Here is a 14,111-nt window from a genome sequence, read left to right as displayed (position 1 = left end):
TTTCCAGGTGCCGTCTGTCACCCTTTTCTTTGACTAGGAAAGGGAATTCCCTGACCCCTTGCACTTCCCGAGTGAGGCAATGCCTCGCCCTTCTTTGGCTCGTGCACGGTGCGTGCACCCACTGACCTGTGCCCACTGTCTGGCACTCCCTAGTGAGATGAACCCGGTACCTCAGATGGAAATGCAGAAATCACCCGTCTTCTGCGTCACTCACCCTGGGAGCTGTAGACCGGAGCTGTTCCTATTTGGCCATCTTGGCTCCTCCCAAACTTTCTTATGAAAACTCTAAGTCCGCCTAAGCTAGGGACAGGAGTTATATCTTACATGAATTTTAAAAGAAGGCCCACCTACTTGAGTAAGCAATTACTCTCTTGAAGGAGAAAAGTCAGAGAACGTAACTGGCATCTGGAAATATTTTCTGATTATGAACTATCAACTATAATTTTATTTCCAGATGACCTGGTCTCAGCTATTACACAGTGTTTAAAAATGTTCTAAATCAAGGGAACTTGTGGCAATCTATTAGAATAAAATAATACATTTGAGTTCTTAATTTCTTTTAATTAGGATAAACTTTTTCTTAAAGTGAAGAGAATGATTTTATTACATATTTTTCTTTGGAAAAGATAGGCTGTATTTTTTAGCAATTATGAATTTGTTATATATGATGATCTGGTTCTTGGAACATTCTTGAATCTAGTGTCTCTAAGGCAGGTGTGTACAGCAAGAAGTGAATAACACAAAACTCAATAAAAGAATTATAAAAAAATTGAGTTTGTCAGAACTGCACAATATTGCTGAATGTGGATTGCTCTGAAATCTGAAAACATTACTTGTGAATTGCTTATATCCAAAATGCAAACACAGTGGTGGGTGTTGGTTTACTTGTTTTCTATTTTTCAATCCTCTTTTCTACTCAAAATATGTCCAAACTCTGAGAATGCCCAGGGCAAGTGCCAGCCCATGCCATCACCCTCACAGAGCCCTGGGTATGCTTGACCATTGAGAGCCAGGAGGTTAATTGTCTCCTGGACACTGGCATGGCCTTCTCAGTCTTACTCTCCTGTCCTGGACAACTGTCCTCCAGATCTGTCACTATTTGAGGGGTCCTGAGACATCCAGTCACTAGATACTTCTCCCAGCCACTAAGTTGTGACTAGGGAGCTTTAGTGTTTTCACATGCTTTTCTAATTATGCCTGAAAGCCCCACTCCCTAGTTAGGGAGAGATATTCTAGCAAAAGCAGGGGCTATTACACACCTGAACATAGGAGAAAGAACACCCATTTGTTGTCCCCTGCTTGAGGAAGGAATTAATCCTGAAGTCTGGGTAGCAGAAGGACAATATGGATGAGCAAAGAATGCCCATCCTGTTCAAGTTAAACTAAAGGATTCCGCCTCCTTTCCCTACCAAAGGCAGTACCCCCTTAGACCCAAGGCCCAACAAGGACTCCAAAAGATTGTTAAGGACCTAAAAGCCCAAGGCCTAGTAAAACCATGCAATAGCCCCTGCAATACTCCAATTTTAGGAGTACAGAAACCCAACGGACAGTGGAGGTTAGTGCAAGATCTCAGGATTATCAGTGAGGCCGTTGTCCCTCTATACCCAGCTGTACCTAACCCTTACACTCTGCTTTCCTAAATACCAGAGGAAGCAGAGTGGTTTACAGTCCTGGACCTTAAGGAGGCCTTTTTCTGCATCCATGTACATCCTGACTCTCAATTCTTGTTTGCCTTTGAAGATCCTTCAAACCCCACGTCTCAACTCACCTGGACTGTTTTACCGAAAGGTTTCAGGGATAGCCCCCATCTATTTGGCCAGGCATTAGCCCAAGACTTGAGCCAATTCTCATACCTGGACACTCTTGTCCTTTGGTACATGGATGATTTACTTTTAGCTGCCCATTCAGAAACCTTGTGCCATCAAGCCACCCAAGCGCTCTTAAATTTCCTCACTACCTGTGGCTACAAGGTTTCCAAACCAAAGGCTCAGCTCTGCTCACAGGAGGTTAGGTACTTAGGGCTAAAATTATCCAAAGGCACCAGGGCCCTCAGTGAGGAATGTATCCAGCCTATACTGGCTTATCCTCATCCTAAAACCCTAAAGCAACTAAGAGGGTTCCTTGGCATAACAGGTTTCTGCCGAATATGGATTCCCAGGTATGACGAAATAGCCAGACCATTATATACACTAATTAAGGAAACTCAAAAAGCCAATACCCATTTAGTAAGATGGACCCCTGAAGCAGCTTTCCAGGCCCTAAAGAAGGCCTTAACCCAAGCCCCAGTGTTAAGCTTGCCAACGGGGCAAGACTTCTCTTTATATGTCACAGAAAAAACAGGAATAGCTCTAGGAGTCCTTACACAGGTCCAAGGGATGAGCTTGCAACCCATGGCATACCTGAGTAAGGAAACTGATGTAGCGGCAAAGGGTTGGCCTCATTGTTTACAGGTAGTGGTGGCAGTAGCAGTCTTAGTATCTGAAGCAGTTAAAATAATACAAGGAAGAGATCTTACTGTGTGGAAATCTCATGATGTGAAAGGCATACTCACTGCTAAAGGAGACTTGTGGCTGTCAGACAACCATTTACTTAAATATCAGGCTCTATTACTTGAAAGGCCAGTGCTGCAACTGCACACTTGTCGAACTCTTAACCCAGCTACATTTCTTCCAGACAACGAAGAAAAGATAGAACATAACTGTCAACAAGTAATTGCTCAAACCTATGCTGCTTGAGGGGACCTTTTAGAGGTTCCCTTGACTGATCCCCACCTCAACTTGTATACTGATGGAAGTTACTTTGTAGAAAAAGGACTTTGAAAAGCGGGGTATGCAGTGGTCAGTGATAACGGAATACTTGAAAGTAATCCCCTCACTCCAGGAACTAGTGTTCAGCTGGCAGAACTAATAGCCCTTACTCGGGCACCAGAATTAGGAGAAGGAAAAAGGGTAAATATGTATACAGACTCTAAGTATGCTTACCTAGTCCTCCATGCCCATGCAGCAATATGGAGAGAAAGGGAATTCCTAACTTCCAAGGGAACACCTATCAAACATCAGGAAGCCATTAGGAAATTATTATTGGCTGTAAAGAAACCTAAAGAGGTGGCAGTCTTACACTGCCAGGGTCATCAGAAAGGAAAGGAAAGGAAAGGGAAATAGAAGGGAAACACCAAGCAGATATTGAAGCCAAAAGAACCGCAAGGCAGGACCCTCCATTAGAAATGCTTATAGAAGGACCCCTAGTATGGGGTAATCCCCTCTGGGAAACCAAGCCCCAGTACTCAGAAGAAGAAATAGAATGGGGAAACTCAGGAGGACATAGTTTCCTCCCTTAGGATGGCTAGCCACCAAAGAAGGAAAAATACTTTTGCCTGCAGCTAACCAATGGAAATTACTTAAAACCCTTCACCAAATCTTTCACTTAGGCATTGATAGCACCCATCAGATGGCCAAATTCTTATTTACTGGACCAGGCCTTTTCAAAACTATTAAGCAGATGGTCAGGTCCTGTTAAGTGTGCCAAAGAAATAATCCCCTGCACTGCAGGCCATACATTTCATTCCCTGTATCTCTAACCTCCTTGTTAAGTTTGTCTCCTCCAGAATCGAAGCTGTAAAACTACAAATGTTCTTCAAATGGAGCCCCAGATGCAGTCCATGACTAAGATCTACTGTGGACCCCTGGACCGGCCTGCTAGCACATGCTCTGATGTTAATGACATCGAAGGCACCCCTCCCGAGGAAATCTCAACTGCACAACCCCTACTATGCCCCATTTCAGCAAGAAGCAGTTAGAGTGGCCGCCGGCCAACCTCCCCAACAGTACTTGGGTTTTCCTGTTGAGAGGGGGGACTAAGAGACAGGACTAGCTGGATTTCCTAAGCCTAGTTAGGGATTCCAACTAAGAATCCCTAAGCCTAGCTCGGAAGGTGACTGCATCCACCTTTAAACATTGGGCTTGCAACTTAGCTCACACTCGACCAATAAGACAGCTCACTAAAATGCTAATTAGGCAAAAACAGGAGGTAAAGGAATAGCCAATCATCTATGGCCTGAGAGCATAGCGGAAGGGGAAATGATCCGGATATAAACCCAGGCATTCGAGCTGGCAATGGCTACCCTCTTTGGATCCCCTCCCTTTGTATGTTTTGGATCCCCTCCCTTTGTATGGGAGCTCTGTCTTCACTCTATTAAATCTTGCAACAGTAAATATATATATATGTCCAAACTATACAGACCCACAGAATCTAACAGATGTCTCAAAATTCTTCCTCCTAGAACTCTCAGAGAATCCAAAACTGCAGCTGGCCCTCGCTGGGCTGTTCCTGTCCATGTACCTGGTCATGGTGCTGGAGAAGCTGCTCATTATCTTGGCCGTCAGCTCTGACTTCCACCTCCACACCCCCATGTACTTCTTCCTTTCCAACCTGTCCTTGGCTGACATTGGTTTCACCTCCACCACAGTCCCCAAGATGATTGTGGACATCCAATCTCACAGCAGAGTCATCTCCTATGCAGGCTGCCTGACTCAGATGTCTCTCTTTGCTGTTTTTGGAGGCATGGAAGAAAGACATGCTCCTGAGTGTGATGGCCTATGACCGGTTTGTAGCCATCTATCACCCTCTATATTATTCAGCCATCATGAACCCATGTTTCTGTGGCTTCCTAGTTTTGTGTGTGTGTGGTTTTTTTTTTTTTTCTCAGTCTTTCAGACTCCCAGCTGCACAATTTGATTGCCTTACAAATGACCTGCTTCAAGGATGTGGAAATTCCTAATTTCTTCTGTGACCCTTCTCAACTCCCCCACCTTGCATGTTATGACACCTTCACCAATAACATAGTCATGTATTTCCTTGCCGCCATATTTGGTTTTCTTCCCATCTTGGGGATCATTTTCTCTTACTATAAAATTGTTTCCTCCATGCTGAGAGTTTCATCATCAGGTGGGATGTATAAGGCCTTTTCCACCTGTGGGCGTCACCTGTCAGTTGTTTGTTTATTTTATGGAAAAGGCGTTGGAGGGTACCTCAGTTCAGATGTGTCATCTTCTCCCAGAAAGGGCGCAGTGGCCTCAGTGATGTACACGGTGATCACCCCCATGCTGAACCCCTTCATCTACAGCCTGAGAAACAGGGACATCAAAAGTGTCCTGCAGTGGTTGCATGGCAGAACAGTTTGATCTCTTTATTTTATTATCTGTTCCATTCCTTTTGTAGTGTGGGTTAAAAAAGGCAGCAAGGTCAAATACGAATAATATCACAGGGTATACACCCACTGTGATATTAAGAGTAATAGCTCTCTAGGATATGAAAAATACTATCACAGAGTGTACACATATGGGGTACACCCACTGTGATATTAGAAGCCATATTTCCCTAAAATATTATGAAAAATATCTCCAGGTGTACACCCTCTGTGATATTAGAAGTCATATTTACCCTGGATATTATGAATAATATCAAGGGTGTTCACACACGTGGTACACCCAATGTGATATTAGGAATTCTATCTCCCTAGGATATTATGAATGACATCACTGGGGGTGTATACACACGGTGAACACCACCAGTAATATTAACAACATCCCCATAGAATATTATGAATAATATCACAGGGGGTATATATACATGGCATACATCCCCTGTGACATTAGGAGTAACATTTACCTCGGATATTATGAGTAATATCATGGGAGTTACACCATCTCGAACATTAGGAGGAAGGTCCCCCTAGGATATTACGAATAATATCACAGGGTGTACACACACTGGAACATGAGGAGTAACATCTTTCCAGAATATTACGAATAATATCACAAGGTGCACACCACCTGTGACATTAGGAGTAACACTGGCATAGGATATTATGAATAATATCACAGGGTGTATACTCCCTGCGACACTAGGAGTAACATCCCTCTAGAATATTAGAAATAATATCACAAGGTGTACAAGCATTATGACATTGGTAGTAACATACCTTTATGATATTATGAATAATATCACAGTGTGTACACCCCCTGTGACATTAGGAGTAACATCCCCTAGAATATTAGGAATGATATCACAGGGCATACACCCCCTGTGACATTAGTAGTAACATTCCCCTAGTATATTACAAATAATATTACAGGGTGTAGAGCCCCAGTGATATTAGGAGTAACATTTCTATAGGCTATTATGAATAATATCACTGTATGTATACCACGTGTAACATTAAAAGTAACATCCCCCAAAACTATTACAAAAAATTTCACAGGGGGTACACCTGCTGTGACATTAGGAGTATCATCCCGCTGGGATATTACAAATAATGTCACAGGGTGTACACGCCCTGTGACATGAGGAGTAACATCTTTCTAGGATATTACGAATAATACAAAAAGGTGTAAACCCACTACAACATTAGGAGTAATATTCCCTTAGGATATTACGAATAATATCACAGGGTGTACAAGCATTGTGACATTAGTAATAACATCCTGCTAGGTTATAATAAATAATATCACGGAGTGTACACCTTCTGTGACATTAGGAGTAACATCCTCCTAGGCTATTACGAATAGTATAACAAGCTGTAAACCCCGTTGACATTAGGAGAAACATCCCCCTAGGATATTCCAAATAATATCACTGAGTGTACACCCCTGTGACATTAGGAGTAACATCCTTGTAGGATATTACGTATAATATCACAGGTTGTAAACTCCCTGTGACTTTAAAAGTAACATCCCCCTAGAATATTTCAAATGATGTCACAGGGTGTACACCCCTGATGACATTAGGAGGAACATCTCCCTAGGATATCATGAATAATATCACAGGGTATACACCCAGTGAGATATTAGGAGTAATATCTTCCTAGGATATTACAAATAATGTCAAAGGGTGTACACCTCTGTGATATTAGGAGTAATGTCTCCCTAGGATATTACGAATAATATTACAGGGTATACAGCCCCTGTGATATGAGGAGTAACACTTCTATAGGATATTACAAATAGTATCACTGTGTGTACACCCCGTATGACATTAGGAGTGACATTCCCCAAAACTGTTATGAATAATTTCACAGGGTGTACACCCACTGTGACATTAGGAGTAACATTTCATAAAACTATTGCAAATAATTTCAGTGTGTACACGCCCTGTAATATGAGGAGTAACAAACTTGTAGGATATTACCAATAATATAAGAAGGTGTACACCACCTTGACATTAGAAGTAACATCCTTTTAGGATATTTCAAATAGTATCACCAGGTGCATACCCCCTGTGATATTCTGCACACCATTTGTGACTTTAAAAGTAACTTTCCCCTAGTATATTACAAATGATATCACAGGCAGTTTACACACGTAATTTATACCTCCTGTGACATTAGGAGTAACATTCCCCTAGGATATAACAAATACTATAACAAGGTGTACACTGCCTGTGACATGAGGAGTAACATCTTTCTAGAATGTTACAAATAATATTACAGAAGTTGTACACACATGTTGTACACTCCATGTGACATTAGGAGCAACATCCCAATAGGATTTTAGGAATAATATCACAGGGGTTGTACACACATGGTGTACTTCCTCTGAGACATTAGGAGTAACATCCCGCTAGGAAATTGCAAATAATACCACAGTGGGTGTACACAGATGGTGTACACATTCTGTAAAATTAGGAGTAACATCCCCTAAAGATACTATAAATGATATCACAGGGTGTGTACAAACATGGTGTATACCTCCTGTGACGTTAGGAGTAACATTTTTCTCAGATACTACAAATAATATCACAGGGGTGTACACACATGGTGAGCCCCACCTGTAATATTAGGAGTAACATTCTTGTAGGATATTTTGAATAATATCACAAGGGCTGTAAACACACGGTGTACACCCCCTGTGGCATTAAGAGTAACGTTTCCCTGGGATATTATGAGAATCATCACAGGGTGAACACAACTTGTGACACTGGAATAATGGCCCCCTAGGATATTACAAATAATATCACAGGCTGACATGAAAAGTAACTTCTTTCTAGAATATTACGAACAATATCACAAAGTGTACATTCCCTGTGACATTAAAAGCAACATCCCCCTAGGATATTATGAATAATATCACAGGGAGTACACCCCATATGACATTAAGAGTAACATCCCCTGAGGATATAACGAATAATATCAGAGAGTGTACATGCATTGTGACATTAGTAGTAACATCCTTTTAGAATATTACGAATAATATCACAGGGTGTACACGCATTGTGACATTAGTAGTAACATCCCACTAGGATATGATGAATAATATCACAGGGTGTACACTTCCTGTGACATGAGTAGTAACATTCCCCTAGGATATTATGAATAATATTACAGGTTGTACAGCCCCTGTAATATTAACAGTAACATTTCTGTAGGATATTACAAGTAATATCACTGTGTGTACACCCCGTGTGACATTAGCAGTACCATCCCACAAAACTATTATGAATAATATCACAGGGTGTACACTTCCTGTGACATGAGCAGTAACATTTCCCTAGGATATTATGAATAATATTAGAGGATGTACAACACCTGTAATATCAACAGTAACATTTCTATAGGATATTACAAGTAATATCACTGTGTGTACACCCGGTGTGACAGTAGCAGTACCATCCCACAAAACTATTACGAATAATATCACAGGGTGTACACTTCCTGTGAGACGAGTAGTAACGTTCTCCTGGGATATTATGAATAATATTACAGGGTGTACAGCCCCTGTAATATTAACAGTAACATTTCTATAGGATATTACAAGTAATATTACTGTGTATACAGCCCGTGTGACATTAGCAGTACCATCCCACAAAACTATTACGAATAATTTCACAGGGTGTACATCCTCTGTGACATTAAATTAACATCTCCCTAGGATATTACAAATAATATTGCAGGGTGTACATCCCCTGTGACATGAGGAGCAACCTCTTTTTAGGATATTATGAATAATATAAGAAGGCGTACACACCCTGTGAAATTCGGAGTAACATCCATCTAGGATATTACGAATAATATCACAGGGAATACACTCCCTGTGACAATAGGAGTAATATCCTCTTAGGATATTACAAATAATGTCACAAGGTGTACATGCATTTTGACATTATTAGTAATATCCCACTAGTATATTGTGAATAATATCACAGGGTGTACACCCCTGTGACATTAGGAGTAAAATCCCCCTATAATATTATGAATAATATCACAGGGTGTACACCACCTATGACTTTTGGAGTATCATCTTCCTAGAATAATACAAATAATGTCACAGGTGGTGTTAACACTCTGTGACGTTAGGAGTAACATCCCCCTAGGATATTACAAATAATATCACAGTGTGTACACCCACTGTGATATTAGAGTCATATTTTTCTAGGATATTACAAATAATATCACAGTGTGTACACCCACTGTGATATTAGAGTCATATTTTTCTAGGATATTACAAATAATATCACAGTAGATGTATACACATAGTAATATTATTGTAATATCCTAAGAGGATGTTACTCCTATTGTTACAGAGGCTATATATTAAAAGTTATATTTCCCTAGAATATTGTGAATAATATCACAGGGTGTACACCATATGTGTATACCCAATGTGATATTTGAAGTAATATCTCTTTAGGATATTACGAATAATATCAAAGGGTGTACACCCACTTTGAAATTAAAAGTAACATCCCTTTAGGATATTATGAATAATATCACAGGGTGTACACCCCCTGTAACATTAGAAGTAGCATCCCCAGAAAATATTCCGAATAATATCACAGGGTGTACACCCCATGTGACATTAGGAATAATATCTTCCTAGGATATTATGAATAACATCACAGGGTGTATACCCCTTGTGACTTTAAAAATAACATCCCCCTAGGATATTATGAATAATATCACAGGGTGTACATCCCCTGTGAGTTTTGGAGTAACATCCCCCTAGGATATTATGAATAATATCTCTGGGTATACACCCTCTGTGATATTAGCAGTAACATCTTTCTTGGATATTACGAATAATATCACAGGGTGTATGCCCACTGTGAAATTAGGAGTAATACCTCCCTAGGATATAAGGTATAATATCACAGAGTGTACATACGTGGTGTATACTGACTCTGATATTAGAAGCAATATCTCCTATGATATTATGAAAATATCACAGGGGGTACATTCTCTGTAATATTTGATGTAATAATTACCATGGATATTATGAATAATATCACAGTGGTGTACATGCATGGGGTACACCACTATGATATTAGGAGTTATATTTTCCTAGGATATTACAAATAATATCACAGTGGGTGTACACACAGGGTGTTATATCTTTCTAAGATATTACAAATAATATCACAGTGGGTGTATACACCTTAAGATTACAAATTATATCGAAGGGTGGACACCCCTTGTGACCTTAGGGTTAACATCTTTCTAGGATATTACGAATAATATCATAAGGCGTACACCCTCTGTGACATTTTGTACACCCTTTGTGACATTAAAAGTAACATCCACCTAGGATATTACAAATAATATCAAAGGCAGTTTATGCACATGTTGTACACTTCCTGTGACATTAGGCATAATATTTCCCTGGGATATATGATAATATCACAGAAGGTGGTGCATACACATGGTATACACTCCATGTGACATTAGGAGCATCATCCCCCTAAATATTAGGAATAATAACACGGGGGTTGTACACACATGATGTACTCCCCCTGTTACATTAGCTGTAACACCCACTAGGATACACACTTGGTGTACTCCCCCTGTTACATTAGCTAGGATATTATGAATAATATCAGAGGGTGTGTACACACATGTTGTACACGCCCTATAAAATGAGGAGTAGCATCCCCCTAAGATATTATGGATAATATCACAGGGTGTGTACACACACGGTGCATACCCCTTGTGATGTTAGGATGTTAGGAGTAAGATCCTTATAGGATATTTCGAATAACAGCACAGGGTTGTACACACATGGTGAACAGCACATGTAATATTAGGAGTAACATCACCATAGAATATTATTAATAATATCACAGGGGGTGTACAATCATGGTGTACTTTCCCTGTGACATTAGGAGTAACACTTCCCTGAAATATTATGAGTGAGTGTGAACAGCCACTGTAACATTAGGAGTAACATCCCCCTAGAATACTGGGAATAATATCTCAGGAAGTACACCACCTGTTACATTAGTAGTAACATTCCTTTAGGATATTATGAATAATATTACGGTGTGTACAGTGCCTGTGATATTAGGAGTAACATTTCCATAAAATATTATGAATAATCCCCCAAAACTATTATGAATAACTTCACAGGTTGTACACCCTCTGTGACGTTAGGAGTAACATCTCCCTAGAATATTGCAAGTAATATCACAGGGTGTACATCCCCTGTGATATGAGGATAACATCTTTCTAGGATATTAAGAATAGTATAATAAGGAATGCACCCTTTATGAAGTAGGAGTAACATCCCTCCAGGATATTACGAATCATATCATAGGGAATACAACTCCTGTGACAACAGGAGTAACATCCCCTTAGGATATTACCAATCATATCACAAACTGTACACACATTGTGACAGTAGTAGTAATATCTCACTAGTATATTGTGAATACTATCACAGGGTGTACAACCCCTGTGACATTAGGAGCAAGATCTTCCTAGTATATTACACATAATTTCACGACATTAGGAGTAATATCCCCCTATAATATTCCAAATAATTTCACAGGGTGAACACCCCCTGTGACATTAAGAGTAACATCTACTTAGGATATTACAAATAATATCAAAAGGTGTACACCCCCTGTGACTTTTAAAAGTGAGATCGCCCTAGAATATCAAGAATAATGTAACAGGGTGTACACCCCCTGTGATATTAGGATTAACAACCCCCTAGGATATTATGAATAATATCACAGGGTGTACACCAACTATGATATTAGAAGTAATATCTTCCTAGTATATTATTCATAATATCTACAGGGTGTACACCCATTGTGATATTAGGAGTAATATCTCCCTAAGATATAAGAAATAATATCACAGAGTATACACATATGGTGTATTTCCACTGTGATATTAGAAGCAATATCTCCCTAAAATATTATGAAATATATCACAGAATGTACAAACTCTGTGATATTAGAAACAATATTTACCCTGGATATTACAAACATTATCAAGGGAGGACACATATGGTATACACCCACTTTGATATTAGGAGTTATATCACCCTAGGATATTATGAATAATATCAAAGGGTGTACACCCCCTGTTACACTAGGAGTAACATCCTTCTAAGGTATTATGAATAACATCACAAGCTGTGCACCCCCTGTGACATTTTGTACACTTTTTGTGACATTAAAAGTAACATCTCCCTAGGATATTACGATAATATCCTAGAGATAATATTACGATAATAACACAGGTGGTTTACAAACATGGTGTACTCCCCGTGTGGCATTAGGATTTACATATTTCTAGGATATTACGAATAATATTACAGAAGGTGTAGGCACATGGTGTACACTCCATGTGACATTAAAACCTACAACCCCCCCCAGGATATTAGGAATAATATCGCAGTGGTTGTACACATATGGTGTATTCCCCCTGTGACAGTAGGACTAACATCCTCCTAGGATATTATGAATAATATCACAGGGGGTGTACACACATCACAGGGGGTTTACAGACATGATATACATCCCCTGTGACATTATGAGTAATGTTTCTTTGGGATATTACAAGTAATATCACAAGGTGTACAGCCCCTGTATTACAAATAATATCGCGGGGTGTACACCCCCTGTGACATTAGGATTAACATCTTCCTAGGATATTACGAATAATATCACAGGTTGCACATTCTCTGTGACATTAGGAGTAACATCCACATATAATATTATGAATAATATCAAAGGGTGTACACCCACCGTGATATTAGGTAATATTCTAATAATTAGGATACCTAAATATTACCTAATAAATATTAGGTAATATTATTAGATAATATTCTAATAACCCTAGAATATTAAGAATAATATCACAGGGTGAACACAGCCTGTGACATTAAAAGTAACATCCTCCTAGGGTATTATAAATAATATCACAGTATGCATACCCATTGTGACATTAGGTATAATATTGCTCTAGGATATTATTAATAATATCACAGGATGTACACCCACTGTGACATTACAAGTAATATCTTCCAAGGATATTACAAATAATGTCACAGGGTATACGCTTATAATAATCTCAAAAGTAATATCTCCCTAGGATATTACAAATAATATCACAATGGGTGTACACATATGTTGTATACCCACTGTGATATTAGAAGTAATATCTCCCTAGAATATTATGAATAATGTCAGTGTGTACATCTAGTGTGATATTACCTAGGATATCATGAACAATACCACAAAGTGTACACTCATGGTGTACATCCACTGTGATATTAGGAGTAATATCTTCCTAGTATATTATGAATAATATAACCAGGAATAAACCCACAGTAATATTAGGAGTAATATCTCCCTAGGATATTATGAATAATATCATAGAGTTTACACCCACTGTGATATTAGCTGTAACATCTCCCTGGGATATTATGAAAAATATCACAGGGTATACATCCATTGTGACATTAAATGTAATATCTCTCTAGGATACTACAAATAATTTCACAGGGTGTACACCCACTGTGATATTAGTAGTAATATCTTTCTAGGATATTATGAATAATATCATAGTGTGTTCATTCACTGTGACATTAGGAGTAACATCCCTCTAGGACATTATGAATGATGTCACAGGATGTACACCATCTGTGACATTAAAAGTAACATTTTTCTAAGATATTATGAATAATGTCACAGGGTTTACATTCCCTGTGACATTAGGAGTAACATTTCCCTAGGATATTACAAATAATATCACAGGGTGTACTCTCCCTGTGACACTGTGAGTAAAATCTCCCTAGGATATTAAGAATAATATCAAAGGGTGTACACCC

The 14,111-nt window shown here is 39.2% G+C and overlaps 1 pseudogene; it reads left to right on the top strand.

The window, feature by feature from the left end:
* The first annotated feature begins 3,649 nt into the window (after positions 1–3,649).
* Positions 3,650–5,594, top strand: LOC129008704 (olfactory receptor 7E24-like; annotated as a pseudogene).
* Positions 5,595–14,111: the final 8,517 nt, after the last annotated feature.

Source organism: Pongo pygmaeus, chromosome 9 (genome assembly GCF_028885625.2).
Source record: "Pongo pygmaeus isolate AG05252 chromosome 9, NHGRI_mPonPyg2-v2.0_pri, whole genome shotgun sequence".
Lineage (NCBI taxonomy): Eukaryota > Metazoa > Chordata > Mammalia > Primates > Hominidae > Pongo > Pongo pygmaeus.
This window is presented reverse-complemented; position numbering and strand designations above follow the sequence as displayed.